General features: G+C 41.6%; 1 long non-coding RNA gene and 1 pseudogene across 1 annotated transcript; one reads left to right on the plus strand and one right to left on the minus strand.

The window, feature by feature from the left end:
- Positions 1-222: 222 nt before the first annotated feature.
- Positions 223-4,064, minus strand: LOC146647888 (uncharacterized). The gene is made up of 3 exons (XR_014908399.1): positions 3,936-4,064; positions 752-860; positions 223-304 (listed from the first exon to the last, which is right to left on the minus strand). It is a non-coding gene; the product is annotated as an uncharacterized LOC146647888 (long non-coding RNA).
- Positions 4,065-4,361: 297 nt separating this feature from the next.
- On the plus strand, positions 4,362-12,685 carry LOC146647889 (uncharacterized; annotated as a pseudogene).
- The last annotated feature ends 13,122 nt before the right edge of the window (positions 12,686-25,807 follow it).

Below are 25,807 nucleotides of genomic sequence, written 5' to 3' on the forward strand. Positions count from 1 at the left end.
GCTTCTTTATGTATGGGCAGGATGAATGTTGTGATGATGCTGTTTTAAATATTTTTAACCTTTTTAACCTTACCATTAAACATTAGGATTCTAACATGTAAATAACAAGAGGCAGCTTTGCATTAAAATCACAGGTTTATTCATTTCATTAAATCAATATTAAAAATTTAGAATTTTTTTTGTTTTTGTTTGTTTTGTTGGTGTTGTTGTTGTTGTTTTAATTGTATGATATTCTGCCTCCAACTGGTCTGGATCATATCTGTAAAGGAGAGTCCCACCCAGCCCATTTGCTCAGTCACTCCATCTACAAAAGAAAAAACCAAAAGCAATAACTGAGTAAATCTAATGAGAAAAAAAACCATAACAAACTTTTATACTCACTTATTTATTGATTCAAGGTTTTCTACTTAATATGCATCATTGTCGTTTTATGGTCAACCATAAATTAAGGACATTTCAACAAAATTTCTCAGAAAACACGTGACTTTTCTATATTGGGAAGATGGGATGTACCACTGTGAGAGGAGCCTGGTGGAATAGTCCAAGTGAAAATATCTTTAATCTGAAAAGTCAACATTTGTTTTCAGTGTCACGTTTCTAAGCCCTTACATGCCTTGACCTTTGCAAACAGCTCAAATGACTAACTCTGAAAGCAAAAGTAAATAGCTGGTGAAACAACCCCAAAACAGAAAGTTTAAAAAACGTACAAAGCATAACATGTCCCGTTAAAACGACTCAAAACGAAACTCACGGGCAGAATAAAAGCTCCGATGGGGACACAAACTGTGGTTTTCTGGATGACACAGCTGTAAACCCAGATGGTGTTGGACATCCTCTGAAGCAAAGACGTGTACCTTTGTCTTTACGTCGAGGCAGCAGGAAATCACACCAAGAGACAGGTGAAAAGCATAAATGTGTTATTTTATATGTGGCAGACTTCAGAACACTTCATGCACATCCAGAGTGAGCTAAGGAGTTTCTTTCATATCTGTTTATATGTGATCAATAATCAAATTTGATTTGATTAAATGACTGATTTTAATGCATATTTCTTTAGTCAAAATGTGATTTATGCGCAGACTTTTAGCTTAACTTCAAGAGGTTATCATAAAGTAGGGCTATTAACTACTAGGAGTTATGGCCATTATTACACATAAAGCATAAAAAAAACTTAATGATGAGAAGTTGTTTTCGTATTGCTTTTATTTTGACATAGCAAGAAAGTAAGTGCTGTATTTTGTGTGTTGTGTGTGTGTGTGTTCATTTCTAGATTTGGCTATTAAATAATCTGTTTGACAGATGGCAATAAGGTTACTGTGCACACACTAAGTTAACCTAATTTGGAGCTATGAAGACACACAGAGCTGCATGGTGTTGCTTAGATGGACTTGTTTTGCATGTTTATATTTCCCAAAGATACAGTTAGAAAATACTGATGGAGAGATGCACTGAGGAGAAAAGACTTTCAGCCAAATTCCTCTGCATATGAGCAACATGGGCTGTCAAAGATATTACTCGTAAAATAAGACACCGGTTAGCATTTTGCACTTCTGCTTTTCCCTTGTTGTTTCTCAGTCCCCCGTTCTCTCTTCACAGTTTCTACATCCTCACATATACACAGCAAAAATGCCAGTGTTGATTTTTCAGTGTTAGTAGATTTCAACAGAGTTCCGAGTTAGTTCAACACTTAATCGAGTTAAAATAACACATCGGGAGTTGATTCCTGAAAAGTGTAAGTGTGGACTTTAGTCGTTACTGCATTTTAACACTGTGGGTGTTAAATTAGACCACGCCTTCATTTCCTGTGGAGCTTCGCATTTCAGAATCTTCGGTCGCCATTTTTTCTTGCTGCTGCGGTAAGTTTTATTCGGTCAAATATTAAGTTTTAGATTGATATTAAAACAAGTAACATGATAACTGATGGGCAGATGAAGCTTCATGAAGCATTGAAGCTTTTCATCCAATTGGTTCACCCCAGCGCAAAGCTTCTTGAAGCTTCATTTGCTCTAGTAGGACATCTACTGGACGTAAAAATATTAGTTGGCAAGAATTTGAAGTGTGGCCTTTTTTCCTATTTCCCGACTCCGCACTCCTTTGCTTGAGTCGGGAAATAGGAATTCAACAAAACTGAACCAGAGTCGTCATTTCAAAGCCAAGTATGTAAGACACAACTGCATGGAGTGTCCATTGTTTAGTTATAGCCTGGGCCTACTGCTGTGTTAATGACATCTTATTTATTCATTTAAGATTTGGGGACAGCGTCCACAATACAGTCCACAATATAACATATTGCTGGAGAGACAGCTAGTTAAAATCTTGTCATTTGCTTTTATGTTTATTTTGGGGTGTCCTGTGTTATGGTGCTTTGAGTTTTTGGAGTTTTCTATTACAAATATTCATGGTTAGTTTCTTTGTTTTCATCCTTGGGCTATTCTTATTTACAGTTTTGCTATCTAGCTTAGTTCTTGGTTATAGTTTGCTTTTAGTCACTGTTTCAGTATATACCACCCATCTCTGTGTAAGGTGTTCTCATGCTTTAGTTATTTCCTGGTTTATTTTGGAAACTCTTGTCTCATGTATGTTATATTTAGTTTTGCTTCACTTTGCAATCTGCCTCCTCCTCTGTCTGCTTTTGGGTCCACACTTGAACCAACTCCAAACATGACAGTATCACCATTCACCTTTTTACTTAGAGAAACATACTTAGATGGTACTAAGATGCTGCCGTGATGCCACAAGTTGACAGGGAAGCTTTTGTTTTGGGGGTGCTTAAAATGTAAAATGGAAGCAATTTACAAACAGGATTTGAAATGATGAGTTTATGTCTTTCTTTAAAAGAAGAAAAAGGCTGCTGTTAATTCAACAGATGCCCACAACATGTGGTAAAAGACTTCTAGGCTTAAATCGGGTTAAACGAAGTTGAAAATGTAATGTCTTTTTATGTTGTTTCTGTTTAGCTGCATTCAAATTATTTTATTTGAATGCATATATTACAAGGAGAGCAGAGATGTAATTCAAAGTAAAAGCCTTTTCTATTTTGGAATAAACTGAACATTTATTTGATTAAATACTCTGAAATTATTTTGTTACTTCCACACATATATGAGCTTGAGCCCCAGACTCCAACGGCCAATGCAGTGTATCCCAGGAGCAAATCTGTTTTATTACTCGGTTAAGTCTAATGACTTCAGTGCTGAGTGTATTTGAATAGGCAGTGACCTGTTTTTTAGTTTCCATTGGAAAACAATATTACTGTATCCCACTTTTTTCAAAGATTCTTTTGGTAAATATGTCACTGGCTGCAATTGTGTGCAAGCTTTTTCACCAGTCTACTGTTCTTTACAGCACTGTCGCCCACTATTATTTATTTATTTACTTTTTCAAAAATGACCTCTGACAAGAAAGCCTAATTTCTGCTGTTCAATACCAGAGAAATTGAAACTTTTACAAATTATGCCAAATTGCAAAATGCTTAGCTCTGTCTCTAATAAAACCTTTCCCGAGGGGGATGTAAGCTGGCAACATAAACAGGGATATGTGGTCCAACTGGCCCAGGCGGGTGATGGTGAGGCTTTGTAGTAGCTCTGTTTAATGTTGGAGCAGACTTTATCCTTTTCGCAGATGTAGCACAGTTTACATGCAGGTGAAATTTGGGGAACACTACTTTTAAGTCCACATGATTAAAGACGTCAGCTTTAATGTGTGCTGCTTCTTATTCATCTTTCTTATTCAGGTGGGTGTGAATGGCATTATGTAGAAGGCTAAGGGCTGAGTTAGATTTAGCATTGGAAGCTATATCTAGTGCCGTGGTCAGAATAGCTTGAATCTCACGAGGAAGAAAAATCTCACAAACTCTAAGTCTGGAGAGCAGTGATTGTCCACAGTCTTAGTATTATTTGCTCATTTTTCATTAATATAAAGGGAAAGACCCCCACCTTGCTGTTGTTTCTTTGAGTTCTGGTTTCTGTATTGACAAGTGCATTGGGTTTTGCTGGGTAAATCCTCTGCAGCAGTCCCCAGTGAGTCTATTATCTTCCAGCTGTAGCCTCAGCTCATCCCCTTTGTTAATAATCGTGGTTTGTGAGGAAAAGGCTGGGCAGCGTAGGTTTGTGCAGTGTTTTCTTTACCCTTTCTCACTCACCAGCTTGGCAGGCTCATTTTTGTTTCCTGTATCACTGCCTCTGCCTTCTATCCCAATTGATCCCAGGATCCTGTCTTGGGAGATGACCTAAACCAGCGCTTGAGTGATACTTTTTGCCTAAATGCTCTGGCACTGCCTTGGGGTAGTCTGTGATCATTAAGTTGTTCTTTCTTTTTTTTTTCTTCTAGAAACCTTTCTTCTAGACACCAAAACATCAAAAATGGGTAATGAATTACCAAAGGAGAGTAACATGGGAAGCTCCCTGAGATGCTGCAAATGTTTTAAAGTCTTGCCTCCATGCAAATCATTTGATGACTTCTACAAAAGTACTATTCATGGGCGATACGTATATGTGTTCAATGGAGGTGAATACTACAGACCAGTTGGTTACGATGATGCATATGAGTGTGATTATTGCTTTAATAAGCCAATCAGAGATCAAGAGGAAATGAGAAGAGAAGAGGAGAGGAAGAGAAGAGAGGAGGAGAGGAGAAGAGAAGAGGAGAGAAGAAGAGAGGAGGAAAGGAGAAGAGAAGAGGAGAGAAGAAGAGAGGAGGAAAGGAGAAGAGAAGAGGAAAGACAGAGAAGAGAGGAAGAGTGGAGAAGAGAAGAGGAGAGAAGAAGAGAGGAGGAGAGGAGAAGAGAAGAGGAGAGGAGAAGAGAAGAGGAGAGAAGAAGAGAGGAGGAAAGGAACAGAAGGGAGGAGGAGTGGAGAAGAGAAGAGGAGAGGAGAAGGGAGGAGGAGAGGAAAAAAGAAGAGGAAAGAAAGAGAAGAGAGCAGGAGAGGAGAAGGGAAGAGGAGAGGAGAAGAGAGGAGGAGAGGAGAAGAGAAGAGGAAAGGAAGAGAAGAGAGGAGGAGTGGAGAAGGGAAGAGGAAAGGAAGAGAAGAGAGGAGGAGTGGAGAAGGGAAGAGGAGAGGAGAGGAGAAGAGGAGAGGAGAAGAGAGGAGGAGAAGAGGAGAGGAGAGGAGCAACAGAAAGAAAAACTGAGTCAAAGACTAAAGGAATCTCACCAACAAGCTAAAGAGCAGCTTGAGAAACAATTGAGCAGCTACATCTTAGATGAATGTGAGTCCAAGCGAGATGTTCTAATAGGGTGTCTGGATGAATTTGCAGCTTACTGTGAATCAAGTAGTGACAGTGATGACCTTCTTGAAATCCTCTCAGTGAAATGCAGTCTCCCAGTTTCAAATCTCAATCTGAATCAGCTCAGTGAGATCCTTTCAGTCCTGGACAAACTTCTGTTTGATGAGTGGATTCGTGCTCCTCCATCCATTAGCACTCTGCAGCACACTCAGGTGTTCATCACAGAGCTCTGTGCTCTGTCTCTGGAAATATCTGAAGGAGTTTCCCTACAAACCATCTCCAATCATATGCAGTCCCTTTTGGTATCCATCAGCCAATCAGCATGTGGTGTTTTTGAGAGTTTCCTCTTGTCTCAAGCCCTGTATCTGAACCTGATGCATGTTTTCAATGACCGTGACAGATCTGATAATGATGCTGTCCTCATAGCCAAACAATGGGCAGAATATGAGATTTCCACTGAGAACCTCTTTATAATTGAATTCCTGAGCACCCTCACATCATCACTGCAGAGTGCAGTTGGAAGAGCCTCTGTGTTCACTTTAAAGATGGAAATCCAGTGTTTAAAGCTTCTCTTATTCACACTCACAGATCTAAATGGAAAAGAAGCCCACTCAAAATCCACTGAAATGCTCCTCAAACTTGTACAAAGAAACCAATGGACTCCAATGGAAGCAGTCACTCTGCTTAAAGCACTGTCACAGAAATATGCAGATGATGATTCCATAACTCAAATCCTTACCTTGGTACGAGTGTATGACATACCACCAGACTGGATAGATGACTGTGGGCACTCTCTAATCCAGCTCCTTGAATCTGCTGCTGCTGAGAGATTTTGTCAGGATTTACAAAAGACTCTAAGAGGAAACGATGAGAACAGTGTAACTGCAGTTCTAGCAGAAGTAAAGATGTTGTGGAATTTGGATGACTCTGTCATTGATATGATAAAAAACATTAACACTGGTGTCCTGAAATATACAGAAAATGTACCAAAAGAAGAAACTTTTATGAAAGATTCATTTAAATGTGAATCTTTGAATGCAGACAACATACAGAAATGTCTGTGTCAGCTCTGCAAAGCAGTGTTCAACATAAGAGGCCGGTGGCCCACAGTGAGGCAGGTGGTGCGGTGGTGTGGACTGGTGCTGACTCATAAAAGTGGAGTGGTACAACTGGTTGGTGTGGAAGAAGACCCATGTGTTACAGCCATGTTTGCAGCCATGCAAGTCTGCATGGGAAACAAATTGGACATTGTGCTGAGCTCTGATCTTCACTCAGAGGAGCAAACAAAGGAGTGGTCTGACTTCTACAAGCACCTTAACATTTCACTTAACACAAACGTGAAGAAGACTGACCCATCATTCCAGGATGTCTATGAAGCAGACATTGTTTATGGTACAATGGATGATTTTGTGTCAGATTATGTTCAACATGGCATAGAGGCAATGGAAACAGGGCATACACCGTTTAGTCGTGGATTTATTATTGAAAAACAAAGTCTCAGTGCTCTGCATGCTCTGGAACTTTCAAGACTCAAAGACGATGACTCCCTGGTGTTTGCTGCGGAGGTCCTGCAGAACCTCATGAGTAAATTTCACAGTGAAGATGTGGGACTGATACACATGTTTATTAAGGCCCTTTTTCAGGTCCTTCACAGTACCCTAAACAAAGACACAATCACTGACAATAAAATCATCACAATCTCAAAGAAAATCACCAGAAAGGAACTGCTTTTTAATGAGATCTTCATTTTGACCTTTCTGGAGAATCTGATGAAAAGTTTTGTTAGTGAAACAGAAGCTGTTAAAAACATGACAGATCCTGCAGGCAAGTGGTGTTTGGAGATTTTATTTGCCTGTGTGGAACAATTTCAAGACTCAAAAAAAAAAAAAAACCAAAGGAGTTTTTGAGATGGTTTCAAATCTTGGGGAACAAAGACTTTGGTCACCAGTAGAGGCCTTAAACGTTCTTGAAGCATTAACTATACACCATCATGATAAAAGCTGTATTTCCATCATGAAGATTTTACATTTGGTGGAAACATATCAGGTTTCTTCCAAGTGGAAAGATGAAAACAATAAATCTCTCCTTGAGCTCATAGATTCATGCACAACTAAGAATCTGATCCAGCATCTAGAAAAGAGCCTTAAAGATGAGAAAACTGAAAGCATTGACAACCTTTTTTATGAAATACGGCAGATGAAAGAAATTGACGAACAAACACTGAGTAAATCATACAACATAGTAACTCATGTAACAAACCTCATCGAAACTGGTGAAATTAAAAAACAGAGAGATATACGGCGAGCTAGGACTCTGAGTCACAGCATGGAGACAGAGGACCTTCAGGAAGTTCTTGCAGTCTTATGCAATGCTGTACACCTCCACAAAGATGAAAGGAAGTGGTTTCCCAGGGCAACTCAGATGATAAGCTGGTGCCTGTTGGCCTTGTCTGACACTGGGAAGCTCCTGGAGATGGGAACTGGAGAAGGGAAGTCTTGTGTCATAGCAATGTTTGCAGTGCTGCGTGTGCTTAGAGGTGAAAAGGTGGATGTGGTGTCCAGCTCCTCTGTGTTATGTCAAAGAGATGCTAAAGAATGGGCCAAATTTTACAAATACTTTGGCATTACAGTCGACACAAACACAAATAAAAATGAGGATAAAGATCGGAAAGAATGCTATCAGAAGGACGTGGTCTATGGAACCATTGAAGCCTTTGCTGCTGATCACCTTCGCCAAATATTTGAGATGAAGGATGTGAGGCCTGATCGTAACTTTCAGTGCATCATTATCGATGAAGTGGACTCACTGCTGCTGGATCAGGGAGTGCAGCTGACATACCTGTCCAGCCCCATGGTCTCCATGCAGCACCTGAACATTATTCTCACCATGATCTGGAGCCACGTCAGTCAGTATGGCTTCCTATCTACAGGACATCAGACATTTGTACGAGGTCCTCCTGCTTCATTCTTCAAGGCCATCTATGACTCAATGAACACAGAAGACACTGAAATTAGTGATCCAATGGACATTTTAACTATTGCTGAAGAATCCAACATTGTGCCAAAAGGATTTTCAGAAGATATCTACAAGAGTGAAAACCATGAACTTCTCATTAAACTGAAAACAGTGAGTCAGGATGCTATGGTTGACTTTTTCAAAGAAATTGAGGACTATGTGCCTTACGGCTTTACTGTTTACACGCTAGATGACAAGGGACTGCTCTGTCTTCAAAAGTGCAGTCCATACAATGACCTGGACATCCCAGAGCTTTCATTTCTTGTCTTGGAGGAAGGATTGTGTTGTCCTCTCTATAAGTCAGAAGAAGTTCTTGTCAAGCCCATTGCAGAATTGATCTCTGAGAGTATTCAGTACACCCCATGTGAAAACAATAAAGACAAAATCAGCATTCCTGGATTCTTGAAGACTCTGGTGGAGAAGAAAGTCTCAGTGTGGGTTCAGAATGCCTTTCTGGCAATGTTACTGAAACAAGGACAAGAATATGTCGTAGAAAATGACAACGTCTGTCCAGTGGACTTCAGATCCACTGGTATTGTTGAACTGAATAAGAAATGGGGTGATGGTCTGCAGCAGTTTGTGGAGATTAAACACCAAGTCAAACTGAGCACAATTTCAACAGTGACAAACTACATTTCCAACGTTTCTTTTTTTGAGAAATACCAGGGGAAAATATACGGAACAACAGGAACACTGGGGAGCAAAGCAGACATTCAGTTTTTTGCAGGACCTGTATCCAAATCTCTCTGTGTGCAAAATACCAACATTCAACAGGAAAAAGTTATTTGAGGTCAAAGGTACTCTGAAAAAAACAGCTGAAGAATGGGAATCTGAAATAAAAGATGTGGTCACGGCTCAGATTTCCCCAAATTCATACAGAGAAGGAAGAGCAGCGTTGGTGATCTGTGAAACTATCAACAAAGCCAAAGAGATCTACGAAGAGCTGAAGAGCAGCATCCCAAATAAAAAATTGATTCTCTACTGCCGCAGTGACAGAGACAGTTTGAGTAAAATAGACAAGGAGCTGCTTCCTGGTGATGTCATTGTTGCCACAAACCTTGCCGGCCGTGGCACAGACATTAAAGTGTCCACAGAGGTGAACAATAATGGAGGGTTATTTGTGATCCTCTCTTTCCTTGCTGAGAACACAAGAGTGGAACTCCAGGCTTTTGGAAGAACTGCACGCAAAGGTAAACCTGGATCTGCTCAGATAATCATTTCCACTGAACACCTGCAGCCATCTTTCAGCACAGTGTCCTCTCTGGAGGAAGCCAAGAGCACAAGAGACAGACTTGCAGCAGAAAAGATAAGTTACATGATGAACGATGTTGCTGAGATGAAACTGCGGGAGGACCTGTTTTCAGAATACTGTGAAACACTTCAAGATATTTATGACACCACTGATGGAGACGAGGAAAGAGCTGTTGTTGCCATCATGAATGAGTTCTGGGGGATTTGGCTGCAAACTAAATCAGAAGAAATTGATCAGTTGAAGAGAAATGAACTGCAAGAGAGTCTGAAAGCTGATTTGTCAAAGGCAAAAAGTCAGTCTGAAAGTCAGACTTCACCATGTTCCAGCATTTATCACTACATCAAGTTTGGAAATATTGCACTGGATGAAAAAAAGTGGGATGCTGCAGCCATAATGTTTGAAAAAGCCATGAAACAGGATAAAAGCTGGGCAGCTGTAGCATTTTACAATCATGCATACTGTACTATACAACAAAAGAAATCAGATTATCTCCCTAAGGCCATAGATGATCTAACAAAGGCACAGGAATCTTTGAGGTTTCTTAATGAGGAACTAATAGTCTGTCTTCAGTTTGTAAAAATGTCCTCTGCAGACTCAGCCAACAGCAACACAACCAGCCTGGAAAAACAGTTATCAACCAGGTCCACAATGTATAGTTACTTTGAAAAAAACATTACTGAGGCCATCCAAAAGTTACGAGAAATAAGAGAGAAAGGGAGGGATGCAATAGCCCCAAAATCCCCAATGTTCTCACTATTTTCAGATGCTGATAAAGATCTCCAAGATGAAGCTTACAATCTCTACAGACGAGGTCTGAAATATGTATTTTCTGTGGAAGAAAGGCCTCGTTTCTCATGGGAAGGTCTGCTGGTGTTCTTTCTTGGAGTTTTACAGATTGTTGGAGGAGCACTGCTCATTGCATTTACATTTGGAACATTTGCTCAAGTTGGAATGGGACTGATTATTGAGGGAATATCAGACTGCATCACTGGCATTGAGGCCATGGTGACAGGAGAATTCAGCTGGAAGTCATGGGCTATAGAAAAAGCCATTTCTATTGGTGTCTCTCTCATTGGGTTCGGAGTTGGAAAGCTGATTTCAAAGGGCTTCAAATGTTTTAAATCCTTAGTTAAATTTGGCAAACAGCTTAAGTCAATGCCAAAATTTCTCTCTAGACAAGCTAAAGATGGCTTCAGTGTTGTTTTAAAGACAAATATGAAGAATGCAGTAAAACACACAGGTAAACAAATTGCAGAAGAACTCATCACCTTTGGACTGGGAAAGGCAGAAGATGAAATAATTAAAACAATATTAGAAGAAATCAAAAGCAAGGTGAAAGAGAGAACTGATCACGAAGTGAAATTAAAAATAGAAAAAGAGCCGTCATCTTCATTAGTAGACCTCATTATTCTTTCACACCTTGAGGACAAAAAACAACTTCATGATCTCCTGAATGACGAGAGAAGAAAGTCTGTTTTCACAGACTTAAGCAAAACTGCAATACAGCCATTCCATGAAGACCTCAGCTGGCAGAACAAACTGAATTCATCCCTCTACAAAGTGATTGAAAAAGCTAAATCACACACTGGAGGAACAGCAAAAACAATTCTGACATTTATACAAGGTGTTCACATGGTCACACTGGCAGGAGAAGCCATCAGTGCAGTGCTCAGCCTGTCAGACAACTTTTTTTCAAATTTTCACGAACAGCTGAAAATATTTAAAGAAAAGCAACGAAAATCAGAGACTGTGAATGTAAGTGATCTGTCTGCAGAAGACATTAAACTGCTGAAAGATTTCAAGCAGGATTTAGGCAGCACCATCAGTACGTTATTGGCTGATGCTTTGGTGGAAGTTTTCCACCAGAAGTTCTCCAGTCACATTGTTTCTATTGTTAAAGACAAGGCAAATGGTGTTATTGGTAAATATGTGAGAAAGGGTTTAAAGAGTGAAAGAACAGAGGAAAAGCTCAGAGCAGGACAGGAAAACAGATACATTGCATACATGCCAAAACACCCAAATTCTAACCTAAAAGTTGAAGGAGAGGCAGGTCAGCGCTCACGATCACATGCTGAAAAGATCAAGAACTCCACGACTGCAGGCACCATCCTTGATATCAGAGTCCTGTCAGAAGCCACTGGCACTAAAGTTGTCATCCTAACAGAGGACAGCAATGGAAGACTTACCAAAATGCAGGAGCTGAGCCCAGACACTCGACATGCCAATCAAACTGTGACCCTGATCTACAGACCAAAGAGTGACCAATACCCCGATGGCCATTATGATGTGCACATCAATAACCAGACAGTGAGCATAGACAACAAAGGCAAGAGCTGTCTGTTTTCTGCTTGGGCACGTGGAATGAAACCACAAGCCAGTGAAGAAGAGATCACTGTGGAAGCAAATCGTCTTCGATCTGTGGAGGCTGATGCTCTCCTCAGTTACCCAGGCCAATGGGAGCCTTTCATCAAGCGGAAAGAATTAACTGAAACAATCAGGGGAGGGGACTGGTACATGTTAGAGGGAACTGCACCCAAACAAGCCATAAAAGAAAGCAAAGAGTTACGTCAGAAATTAGTTGGCCAAGTAGAAAAATACAAAAACTGGCAAACACATGCAAAAGGAAATAAAGGAATTGGAAAGTTCATCAATGCAGATCACCAGCCACCAGTCAGTAGCATATTGAAGGCCAGAAAATTGAACCAGAATAGCAGATTAGCAGAAGCCATGCTTGAAGTGGCAACAAACTCATCTACTGGGAACATTTCTGATGTACATAAATATCATGACCGTGAACTTCCAACAGTTTATGTGCCTGCAGAAGTACATCGTGAATTTCCCAGTACAAAATCACCAGCCTTCAGAGACCTCTTGGCTGCAGCCATAAATAGTAATGATGTTGTGGGTACTTTCAAGCTGACAATCCTTGGTTCAATGCCAAGATTCTGGTTGGATAGTAGCAGGAACTTCAAAAACTTCCAGAATACAAATATAAGCAAAAGCAGACTTAAAGATTTTGAAAAAAGTTTTCCACACCACAGTGAAAAGATGGTAAAGGAATGGTCTGACCAGCTTAAAAACAAAGGTGTTATGACAGATGACCATCTAACTACTATTAATAATTGGATCGCTAACCAGGGCTACAAAGATCAAAACGATCCACACAGGAAAGAAGTTGCCAACCTCCTCTGATGAAAAGGTAACATCAAATTTTACATCATATTATATGTGATTCATAATGAAAGGGATGGGAGGTACCTGGAGTAGCATGCATTGTGGTAAGCATCTGACCAGAGTGGATTTCTGTTTTCTTTTCAGTTTGCGAGAGAGGAGAATGTGACTCTTACAAGCAAATGAAGTACAGTGAAAACCTGGAGATCTTCCACCTGCCTAATCATCATTATCAGATATCTCTGTGCCTTGGTTTAATTTTAACTTAATTTTTGTATTCAGTGTGCTTATCACAGAAAAAAACTGTTTGTTTAGCCATTTTTAGCTCAGTATAGATTGTAAATTAATTTGTTAACTTGCTTAGACTTTGTAGCAAAGCAATAATTACACTGTGTCCAGCAAATTAGTGTGGTGATATTAGATGTGATAGTTTTAATCTTTCAATACCAATGTTGACAATAACAAAAAGGGAAGATTTTAAAACCTGAGACCTGTTGACATTTGTCACCTTTTAACTCAATGTTCAAATATATGAACAGCTGAAATTGGTCACACATGTTCTGACTCCTTAGCCAGTGCACAAAGAGGACACAAAAATGCAGCAACAAAGTGTGTCTTAAAGTACATTAATAATCACTCTCAAAGGCTTCTAAATCATTAACTCCAGAGTGCCTGAGGGTCCTCCAGTGTTCAAGAGATAAACTACACATGTGTTATATTAAGATCTAGCAGCTTGATTTTCTTTTCTGTTGGTTGGAGCACAAGGTGACTGCTGATTCTGCAAGAGCCTGACTGTGAAAGAAGCTCTGGAGATAAAGAAACTGCTTGCAATGAATCACAGAAGCTACAGAAAAAAACCTGCATGTAGTTCTCTGTAAGCAGCATCCCATTCGTTATCTGTTTAATTCAGTGTAACTATGATGGTGGTGGCGAGGGAGGTTAACAATGAAATTATAATACATATTATCTGTATTCACCTGAAAACCATATATCCATATCTCTAAAATATTTCTGTCAAAATAAAAGTGAGTTAGTAGTAATAATTGCAGTGATTTCCTGTTTTCTTCCAGTGGTGCAGATTACTGTAAACTGTAGTAATTTCCCTTACTACTATGGAAATGTTTTTACACAATACTGGACAATAAAACTGCAGGGAAATGTACCAATATGATATTACATATTTTAAAAGTTTATTTAAATATATTTAAAACATATTGGTGAAAATATGGCCTATAAACATAATTGGCCACTGTTATGAAATTCTGGATTAAATTGAATTACACACAAGCTGGTTGTCTTTGTGAGTTTTTAATTTGTCTTTGCAAAGTGGTCAGAACAACAATACAAATTTAATCAAGATTCAATCAACCAGGTTCAATCAAAGTTATCACTCTGTGTCATATGGAAACCATGCTGCTGTTTTTAGATGGAATAGGCACCGTTAGTGTGAAGCAACAGTTATAAGAAAAAAAAAACAGAGACAAAATGTCAGGTTTACGGAAAATTGAACCCAAACACAGGACTTCCTAATTACTAAGTTAAACTTTCAGTCTATTTTATTTCATTATTTATTTGTGCAATATCCAGATCGCGGCTGTGGGTGGGATTAAGGGGCCTCTTCCTGTAGTTGAAATTCATGGCATGCTAGTGGTACCAGTCTCTCTCTGATCTCTAGCTTCAGCCGGGGTGGAGTGAGGCAGTGTCGCAGTTCCCAAATAGTTGTTTCTCATCCGTCAGGTTAAAGCTGGCCCAACCCGGGGTAGCGGTCATGTCCGGTTAGGGGCTCTGTTGGCTCTCAGGTGACTGTTTCCTCGCGGCTGCGTGCAGCGGGGCTAGGGGAGGGTCTGTGCTGACGGACGTGGGTTACTGACCTGGTAGCCTGGCTGCCCCTGGGTGGGTCCGGGATGGGCGTGAGGTTCTGGGGGCGCTCCGTCTCTGGGCTGGGGCCCGGGCCGGGCCTCGGGGGCTTGGGTCCTGGTTGGTGTGTTGGTTGTGGGCGGGTGGGTGCATGGGGGCCCAGCCCTGGAGCAGGGTGCCGCCGGTGCATCGAGCCACCTGGGGGGCTCTTCAACTGGTGGGGAAGATTGTCACATCTCGCAGGAGCTTTCCTCTCCTCAGAGGAGGCTACCACCCCCCCTGTCCCCTTCTGGCTGCCTCTGCCTCAATTTTATCCCACAACTTAGACATTCACATTACTCACACTCTCATTACACATACATATAGGATCTTGGGGGTGGGCATGATACACGGAATCCAAAGTACCATCAGGGTGTACACCCCACCGCTGGCGTCGTTGCCCACCTCTCAATGTTAAATACACGTAGACATTGAGGGCTAGCAGGAGGGACCATGCGCTCACCTGCTGCTCTCTGGCAGGTAGCTCCATGCCCTCCTGGGTTTTAAATGCACCTTAGAACACACATGCATCAACATTACAATGAGCGGGTGGAGGGAGGTTTGGAGTCTTCTCTCACCCCCATTCTCTGCGACCTGCTGGAGCGGGGGGGCTAGGAGGAGGAGTTGGCCGTCCGACTGCGGTCTGGAGTGTGGGGCCTCCCTGCTGCTGCGGAGTCGGGGCGGTCTGCCTCCCCCCACCGCAGGGAAAAGGGTAACACCACCTGGGTCTGGGTGCAGTTCCCCCCTCCAGGGGCAAGGGTACCTAGACCCGGTTTGTAGAGTACGCTTGGGGAGTGTGATCGTGTGTACAGCGTCTCTTTATGTCTGTCTCCACGTTGGTTGAGTGTGGAGTAAGTGCATATGAGAGCATGAGGGTGGGAATGGATGTTTGTGTCTGTGTGTGCCTGTATGTCTGTGTCTATATGTCAGGTTGGGTATCAGGCGCCACCTCTCTGGGGACATCTCAGGCCCTCCAAGGTTTGGAGACTTATCTCCCCCTACCACCACTTCCCCTGCCAGTGGCGGACTCCCTCAGACATCGGTGCGTTGGTGGTTCTTTGTGTCCGGGGATGGGTGTCCAGGTACACACCGGCTCACTCCTTGGCGGCCGCTTATCGGGGCCTGGAGCCTGGGGCTCGCTCGGGCCACTTCGGAGGTGGGGTGCCCCCAGCCTCTCGGCCTGGGGCTCGGTCACTCAGGCATGGCTGGCTGCCGGCGGAGCTCACGGGCGCGTCACTGCAACTCCCCCTGGCTTCTGCTCCGCGGCTGCTGAGTGACCCCTCATCTGGGACTCTCCTCAGCTCTTTCTGGGACAGTGGCGCGGCTGCCCCTCTGTTGGTCTTCCTTGGTCTCTTGTGTTCTGGGGGCCTCTGGATGTCTGGAGTTTTGATCTCCTCCATACCTGCTTCATGCCCTGGAGGACGGGGCTGCGGCCCCCCCACACCCTCTAGCAGATCATTACATGAAGGAACCTTTTGAAAAAACAAGCGCGTCCATGCTCACAGGTGTACACACGGGTGATCACACCCACAAACTACACCCTTTTTGGCTCCTACCTCAAAGCACACTGTGTTATGTTGATCTTATGTGCTGCACAATAATGTTTAATATTTAGTATTTACTGTCATATTCCCATATATCATTGTGATGTTGTTTATTCTATTACTCTTGTTCTCTTCTGCTTGTTTTCTTTTTTCTTTCTCAGCAGGTGATCCAGGTGATCGATATATGCATTTTTTTCTTTTTTTTTTCTGCTCATTCTGTTGGTTTTTGTCTTTTGCCCTTCTCCCCCGTCCCTCTTCTCAGCTGTTTCTCTTTCCCTCTTTCTTTCTCCCCTTCTTTCCCCCAGTCAAGTCTGTCCCGTATTCAGTAAGTGAAAATAAAATAAACAATAAAAGGTGAATCAAATGGACCATTACGGCAAGGCTGGGATGGTCAATTTGGTAAAGTAAATCCGTTGGGCATCTTTCTTTGCCTTTAGACAACAATTCTGATGGCAAAAGAGCCAAACGGGACAGGCGAAAAAAAAAAAAAAAAAAAAAAGTATATAGAGCTTTCTACTTAGCTGAGCACTCCAAGCGCTTTCTACAGGCTTCGTTCAGCCGGTCACACACATTTTCATACCCTCATTAGGGAGTTTCATAGAAGCAGAGTGTAGGAACATAGACTCTCCTGGAGATTAAATGGATGAAAGAGATGGAGCTAAACTTCACCGAAGCCTTGACAAAAGGCTAAAATTGGTAGCAGATGTTAAGTGTTAGTGCTATTATATCTGATGCACAACTTGAATCCCGTCGACCAGGCAGGCCCTTAAAAGCAGCACATATAATTATTCCATTCACCTCAGATTTACAGCTAACCGCAGTCTCAAAGATGAAGCCCACCACACACCATGTTGATTCAATCGAAATTAAAATGTTTTATTATTCGCTCCCTGTGCATACAAAGAACTTTGATCATGTCACTGTGAACAGGGCATTAATACAGCAGAACAGATCTGCACTGCACACACAGATACTCGCTGGAATGACAGGATAAGAACCCTGAGTCTGGAATTATCATCTCTTCTTTTATTCATTGGTGGTCGTGTTGTTAAGTAAGTCACCAAAACGTACAACTTAAGCAAACTGATGCTGATGTTGCCAGATGTCAAGTTGTCAACATGACAAAAGACACAACTATCAATCACAGGCAAAACTCTGTGATTACAAAACTACTCAAAGAGCTGAAATGTTAATGTGAAATTATTTTGTTCTATGTTTATTGCTTCATTAATTCATAGATTGAGTAATAATGGCAGTTATTAGTAATGCTGGCTCTCTTGCATTGAACTCTTCAGACTGCGACGACGGCCTTGCCGGTGTTTTCTCCCTGCAGCATCCCCATAAAAGCAGCCGGCATGTTATCAAAGCCTTTTGTGACGCGCTCCCGACACTGCAGTTTGCCCTGTGGACGCACAATACACAGATCACAAATACAATACATCACAACAGAAACATGGGGAAGCATGTTTATATCTTTATTTAAAAGAAAAGGCTCACACTAACCTCTTTCACCCACGCTAACAGTCTCTTGAGGGTCTCAGGGTGCTTGTGCTCCCACCTACTTTGCAAGAATCCCTCCATCTTCAGCTCCTTAAAGATCATGGTGAAGTAGGGATACGGACCTAAAACACAGGTCGTTCAAGAGAAAAATTTAACCCATCTTTCACTCACAGAAACTACAGTTCATGTCTACAATAACCATCTGTGTGCCTCCACAGCACTTGTGGATCTTTAGCAGTGCAGCTTCTCCCTCCAGTGGAAAAAATACATGAATACAGAAGAAGTTGTTGGTGGTGTATTATATGCATTTTGTGTTCTTCGCAGTGATATTTGTGGGCCTTTGGGTTCCAGGCCCCTCCAGAAAGGTCACTGTTCCCCTTCAGTCTAATGCCATCTACATACCTTTACACCTGTAATTCAAATGAATTCATACAGTTTGGTAATGAAAGCTTTGAACACCCCAGTTGTCACTCCAGTAAGAATCAAGCTAAATGTTGACTGGGAGCTGTAAGTGTGCCAGAGACAGTTTAAAAAGGGGTTTATTTTATATGTTTCTGTCATAGATTTGTGTGTATTTAATTTATTTGCTGAAATTGATTAAAAATTATTTTAATGAGATTTTTTTTAAATTGTCTAAAATATGTGATTATAAAATATTGTTATATAATATTTTATAATTATATACAATAAATATAATTATAATTTTTTAAAGGCTGTGTAAATGAGCTATACACCTTGCTGTAAAGTTTGTTTGAGGTACAGTGTAACGGTCACATGACCAGAATTTAGCTGAAGGCAGAACCGTTGCATTGTGGGTCAGAACTAGCATGGACACAGAGGAAGGACATCCAAAAATTTAATCAGATTCTTGGACATTACCATGAGCGACTTTAAAAATGTCTGAGAGAGGGGGGCAGAGAGAAAACTTCCAAGGACATCAGTGATGTGTGGACATTGCTGTTGGACATCTGTCGTTCCAAGTACACTGACCCCACCTGAGCAGCTGATGGAGAGACCTGACTCACAAAGTCCACGCACCAAGTTGCCAGACACGAATCTCCGCTGTAGAACACCCATCTGGACCTCCTGACAGTCTCACGGGTTTCTCGCCCCATGCACCTGCCTGCCTCCCTGCCTCAACGCCAGGGATTTCAGATTTCGGACCACTCACCCAGACCACTCACCCCTCCACGCCACTACTGACCACCCACAGCAATGACTCTGACCCTTTCCCCGGACCCAGCCAACCAGTTTGACTCTCCCTTCAGCCCAATCCTTGGAACAGCAGTTTCACTGACGAGCGACCAGATTGTTTACTTAGCTCAGGCTGCATAAACCCCTTAGGTTTAGGTGTTGCTTCGAGTACTTGTTAAACTCACGTTTCAGTTTTCTGACTGTGTGCACTTGCTGAGAAAATAAACGTTGTCACTGAAAAAAAAAAAAAAAAAAAGGTTAAAGCTGGCCTCCCCCACTCTCTCATTGCCTGATGTTAGGGCCTTCCTCTCTTTTAATTACTATATTGGTCATAAGTTTGCTCATTGCTAAAAGGTAGGGCAACCTCTATGCTGAAATGACTTAATTGATATTCAGGGAGGCGTTCCAGGTCACGGTTTGAACCGTCAGCCATTAGGTCCAAAGTTGCAGTTTTGTGAAGAGACATCTGCCTCTCCAGAGCAATGTTCCCTCTAAGCTGCGCACGTGCGCAGTTGCGCACTGTTGGCACGGTCTCTGCGCACAGAAAATCTGCGTTGCGCACAAAAAAAGTAACCTGAATTGAAATTAAAATTAATACTTCCAACAATCATGTTTTGCAGTGTTAGTCAGTAAGTGACTGGCTGCTAGGGTTGCCAACTCCCTGAAAAATAAATAAGGGACACCTCGTGGCCAGGGCCGGGCGACCCAATTGTCTTCACCCTTCCCAGTGTGGTGAATTTTCTAGCTCTTTTTTTGTGTGTGAAATTATTTTTTTAACCATTTGACTTGAATTTGATTTAAGTAGATGCATATTCTATTCTTTGTGATATGAACACATGTGAAACAAATGATCATTTAGCCATTTATTTTTAGCTCAAAATGACAACATTAACACAATAAAACAGGTCTCTTTCTTAAACAGAAGCCTGTCATGCTTAACTTTTGAGAATATAAGTAAATCTTTCTTTAAAAGAACTCTGTCCTGCTTAACTTAAAATAATAGAAAACAATAGAAAGAAAAACATTCTTGTAACAGTGCACATTTAGTGCATTTAGTACAATTGGCTTCAGTTGAGGTATTATTTCAGCTTTTCTAATGCTAATCAGCTGCTCCTGTTTGTAAACCCGCTTGTTCCCATGATTACGCATCATAACTCATCATCATTGTTCATCTATGTATTACTTTTATGTATTAGTCATCTATTTGTTGTAATCATCTATTCTTGCAGTTGTTTATTACACAAAATAAATTATATTATCACACTTCTGGCCACATAGCGCTGATATTCACTGCACATGCCCATATTAACTTTTTCCAGCCAGGTGTTTTCCTTTTCCCATTCTTCCCTTTCTCTGAGGGGAACAAACATTGCTGCTCTAATGCTGGGCTCACACTGTGCGGTTTTAGGCCCATTTTGAGCCGATTTTTGAGTGATCGGACCGATTTTGGCCTTCATCGTGCGTCGTGTAGTATACGTGGGGTAACGAGAAGCGATTACAGTTTTTTCCAGTCGCTAACAAGCGTTTGTCCAAACAGTTGTCACATTTGCAAAACTCTAAACACAATTAGCACAGCATCGGTCTGTTGTGGCCATACCATTCTTACATTTCATGTCGTGTTCACCCAATATGCAGTCAGTGAACACATTTCCACAATGCTTACATTTTCTTAACAGACAAGCTATACCTCCCAACAAAATTATGGACTGTTTTTGTAGTATTTACGAATGTTAACACACAACATCCCACAATAGCAAAAACAATATTCCAAACCGTAGATACAGTATAAAAACCTCTGCTTCTGCAATGATATCAGTACAAAAACAATATCAATATCAAAAATATATCTCAGCTGATAATAAACAAACAATTGAATAATTGACACACAGCTGATTTATGTTGGGTAAATTGGGCCAACGACAGCTTCTTCCATTCTGGCTTAGACTCAGTGGGGTTTATAAGGCAAGACCTTGAGGAGTGATGTTTTTGGAAACAAAAAAAAGACAAACACTGTAATGTCTGGTCGAGGAAGAGTAAGAGCAAGGGGCCCAGGGAGAAGAGCAGGCCCAAGGAGAGGGCAAGGTAGAGGTGTAAGAATGCGTGGTGGTGGCATTCCAAGGGCTGCAAGAACAGTAGTCAGTGATGAAATTCGTGCCACTATCATTGACCATGTAATCAACCATGGTCTTTCACTAAGAGAGGCTGGTGAAAGAGTGCAGCCCAATTTGAGGCGGTCAACAGTTGCCTCCATTATACGCATCTTTCAACAAACCAACAGGTAAGTATTGCATTTTACATGGATTGTTTCTATTCTCACTTGACATGTCAATATGGTCATACAGTAATGCATATGTTGAATTTTTTGTCTTTCTAAAGAATGCAACATCTTCCACCCTCTGGGGGAAGAGGAAAGCTCCTCAGTAATGATCAGGAGCTTGCCATTGTAGAAATGGTTACTGCAAATAATGCAATAAAACTGCGTGAAATTCAAACTAGAATTGTGGCGGACCATGAGATATTTGACAATATCGATAGAATCAGCCTCACAACCATTACGCGGACATTGTCCAAACACAGAGTGCGGATGAAGCAGCTCTACGCTGTTCCCTTTGAGAGGAACAGTGAGAGGGTCAAGGAGCTACGACGACAATATGTCCAGGTATAGTGTATATTCAATCCAATGTCCAGTTCTATAAGCTTTGCACTTTGCAAGTAGGTAACCTACACAATACTAGGTTACAGTACAGTATGGTATACAGTAATAACATGACTTACATAAACTTTGTTTCAGAGAGTTATGGAATTGGAGGCCAACCACGCCCCTCATAAATTCATATACATCGATGAGGCAGGATTCAATCTGGCCAAAAGGCGTCGACGTGGACGAAATGTAATTGGAAAAAGGGCCACAGTTGATGTGCCAGGACAGAGAGGGGCAAACATTACCATGTGTGCAGCAATTGCAAATGCAGGATTACTCCTTCACAGATGTCAGGTTGGACCCTATAATACAGAGCGCTTGCTTGCCTTTCTCAATGATCTCCACCAGCGCCTGGTTCCAGAGCAGGGTCAGGAGGGTGAAAACATGAGGACCTTTGTAATTACCTGGGACAATGTGGCTTTCCATCACTCGCAAGCAATAACAACATGGTTTGAAGTCCACCCAAGACTGGTAAGTCTCTTCCTTCCACCCTATTCACCTTTCCTCAACCCCATAGAGGAGTTCTTTTCTGCATGGAGGTGGAAGGTTTATGACCATCAGCCACATGACCAGATGTCCCTCCTCGAAGCCATGGATGCTGGCTCCAGGGACATCACAGTTGACGATTGCCAAGGGTGGATCCGACATACCAGGCGATTCTATCCCAGGTGCATCGACTTGGATAACATCAGATGTGATGTTGATGAAAACATGTGTCCTAACCCTGAAGATCGCAGAGATTAGATGCAAAGTTTTTGCCTTTTTTTAGCCCCCCTCCCCCCCTTTTGATCTTGGCTTTTTGCTGTTGTTTTTTTGTTCAGAATGCTCTTGTGTGTTTCATGGATATTTTGTTCACTGTAAGCAATACTGTAAAACTTTCTCTGTCCTATCATACTGTGTTTCTACTGTACCTCCTGTGGTAAACAGTAAAGAAACAAAAACTTGTTTGCTTTTTACTGGAATGCTTTTGAATGTGAACATTACTGTACATGTGGACATACAGTTACTAACCAAGACATTTCTGGTGTCAAAATGGTGGATTGCATGTTTCGCATGCAAATACCTGTAAAACTGAAACATAAAAGTCTATGCAGTTTTTGTAATGTCAATAATAGCCAGTATTTTGAAACCTGGTGTACTTTGATTGACTGCATGTACCTTGTGAAGTGAAAACAAGTGTTATTCTTTGACAGACTAATTTCATTTTGAGTCAGATTTATAGTGTTTTTGTACAGTTAGTGTGTGCAGAGAAAGATGTGTTCTATTTTGAAATGAAGAGTTAGTATATATTTAACAAAATGTATTTTTGAGAAGAAAATTATCCAGTTGGCCAATTGTGTTTTGTAGGTGTGAGTCTGTGTTAAGAGTTTAGAAAAAGTATCTGAAGTATGGGTAGGCGCTTGTTAGCGATTGAAAAAAACTGTAACACCTCACGACCAGCTCCCGATCATCAATCGCTCGTGAGCCGCTCACACTGCTCGCGCGCAAACACGTAAACGCCGTGAAAAAGACGGAGCAGCACGGCTGTGCAGCGTGTGATCTGGACACAAGCGACGGAGGCACAACTTGGAGAACTTTGGAAAGCTCATCCGAGCCTTTTCGATGTGGCATCACAAAATTATCATGACCACAACAACCGTGAAAACAGTTGGATTTACATTGCTGCTCAATCACAGCTGCCCGATCAATGTTTTTCATTAGCAATTTAGCAAAGTTGATGGTGGTGGTGTGTCTGTGTGAGTGAAAGACAGAGAGAGAGAGAGAGCGACAGATTTTCTGTTATAACCTTCATGTTATGGAGGCACAGTGTGAGCACTCAGGTCGCATCAGAGCATCGGGCCGTATAGTGTGAGACCCTGCATCGTGACCTACCAACTTCTAACCCCTGCGAGTCAATCGTGCAGTTTGAGCAGGAGCTGAATAACGTGACTGAAAAAAATTGCACAGTGTTTGCCCAGCTTTAGGTTTACTGTCGTCCGAGACTTGCACCGCAGTGTCTGCGTTTGTTTCCCTGTTGGCCATGCTTCTTGTTGTGGTCATTTGTTGTCTTCCGGTATTTTCTCCGTAAGCGACCTTTCCTCGACCAATGAGATGAGTGGTAATCTGAATTGTCATACTCGTAAGTGTGCTGTCAGCTCATTGGTCACAAAGCAGGAGAGGGGCTGGGAATTATGTTTTCAAACAAAGCGTTAATTCCATTAACATTTATAGACTACTTTTGATTCTCACTGTATTACGGGACAAAGTGCGTCCCTTATTAGCTCAATACGGGACGTGTACTTTTGTTTCTAAATACGGGACGATTCCGTATTTTAAGGGACGGTTGGCAACCCTACTGGCTGCTCCCATATGGAATTAGAACGATGCCACCTTATAGTTCAGCCGATGCGTATACGCAATCAATCAACGTCATTGACAGGCTATGACAGCGTCCTTATGTGCCGACACCGGTGTTTTAGCTAGCAAAGCGGCGTGGCTGATGTGGAGTGAAGCCACGTTAATTTCAACGTGTACAACCATTGGAGATGTGAGCAGGACAGACGGAACAATTGACGGAAAAAGTGTTGACTTTATACCAGTTTTTAAATTGTGTTGATAGGCCACGTAAAACCAGAGTTGTGATAAAAATATGCAATGTTTGGTTTTCTTCCTGAATACTGTCGTTGTTATATTTACTGCTGTAAGAAACGGTAAAAACAGCGTTTTATAAGAAAAAAGGCTCGAAAGCCTGTGAGCAAAAACAAACCCCACCCCCCACCTTTCCCATTGGTCCAAAAAAGTACCATGTCGACCAATCAAAAAATGATATGGCAACATGGCATCTTGTTGTTAAGAAGCTGCAAAAAACTTTGTTGTTTGCCAAACTGAGTTACTTTTTGAAGAAGTAACTATATAATTAATTGCCCAACATTGGTCATTATATACTGTATTTTGCAGACAGAGAGTTACAGACTCTCTCCCAGACCACACTCATACTCATATGATTGTATGGTTGCCGGTTCAAGCCCCGGCTTGGACAGTCTCGGTCGTTGTGTCCTTGGGCAAGACACTTCACCTACCGCCTACTGGTGTTGGCCAGAGATGGTGCGATATGGCAGCCTCGCTTCTCTCAGTCTGCCCCAGGGCAGCTGTGGCTACAACTGTAGCTTCCCTCCACCAGTGTGGGAATGTGAGAGTGAATGAATAGTGGTATTGTAAAGCGCTTTGAGGTTCTTCATCATAATACAAGTCAGAGCTTTATAAAAAATAATAAAAAAAGTAAGTTGTGTTTTCAAAATTGAAGTTCAAGTTATTTTTACTTCCAATAGTGTTAACATACTACACAGCTCATGAACAAGATTTATTTATTAATTTTTATTGTAAGTGGGCTAAAGCAGTTAATTAAAAGTAGTCTAACATAAATGTAAATGCTGTAATTTGATTATTTTAATAAACCATGTAACTTGGATGGATAAGATGCCGGCGTGACCACAGTGCACATGTCTGATGTTGCTCACAGTGGTCAAAGGGATCGCTCAGGGAGTTTGTGTGTTCGCTCAGACACATGAAAACTTAGAGGGAACATTGCTCCAGAGTCTCACTCTTGGATGGCCGACTCATGCAAAACTGAAGCATGTTTAAGTTTCACTCTGAGTGTGATTTTTCTTTAGGATTAAACAAATCCAAGTAAAATTAATCATAGATTTCCAACAGTGTATTGTGGTGGCAGATTTCTTTTCTCATGTATTAATCATATATTTTAACCATATCACTTTAGTATAGTAAGAGCACTCCTGTCACCAGTTTGTATGCATGTGGAATGTGATCACAAGTGGGGCCCAAGTTTTATTGCACCTTCACAGCAGACTCATTTTCCTCTTGAGGGCTCTGGACATCCTGTTGCAGATGAGGTGACGGTTGGTTGCAGCTTTTCTTAGACTGAACAGTGAAGGATCTGCTAATAATTGATCTGCTGTGGAATGTTCTTTGTTTAAGAGTGTCTTTGTCTGCATATATAAGATTTAAGTGCGGTGGCCACAATTCGGAGATGGTCCTAGTGTTTCACTGGGATGCTCTCTCCACATTGCAATGTGTTTATTAAACCCACTTCAAATCAAGCTTACTGGGTGTGTTGCAGGTTATTGTTAAATTTTCCACAACAGTCTCTCTCACTCTCTCTCTCTCTCTCTCTCTCTCTCTCTCAATTATGAGAAACACAGTGAATAGCTTGTCCTGAGTGCAATCCTGACCTTCTCCATTAGATGGCGCAGAATTGTAGATATAAAAAAAGCAAAAACAAATCACTTGCAGAACTAGTCTGAGTGTTGT

The sequence above is a fragment of the Rhamphochromis longiceps genome, linkage group LG18 (genome assembly GCF_057381845.1).
Source record: "Rhamphochromis longiceps isolate RC_006_pf linkage group LG18, R_longiceps_female_GT1.1, whole genome shotgun sequence".
NCBI lineage: Eukaryota > Metazoa > Chordata > Actinopteri > Cichliformes > Cichlidae > Rhamphochromis > Rhamphochromis longiceps.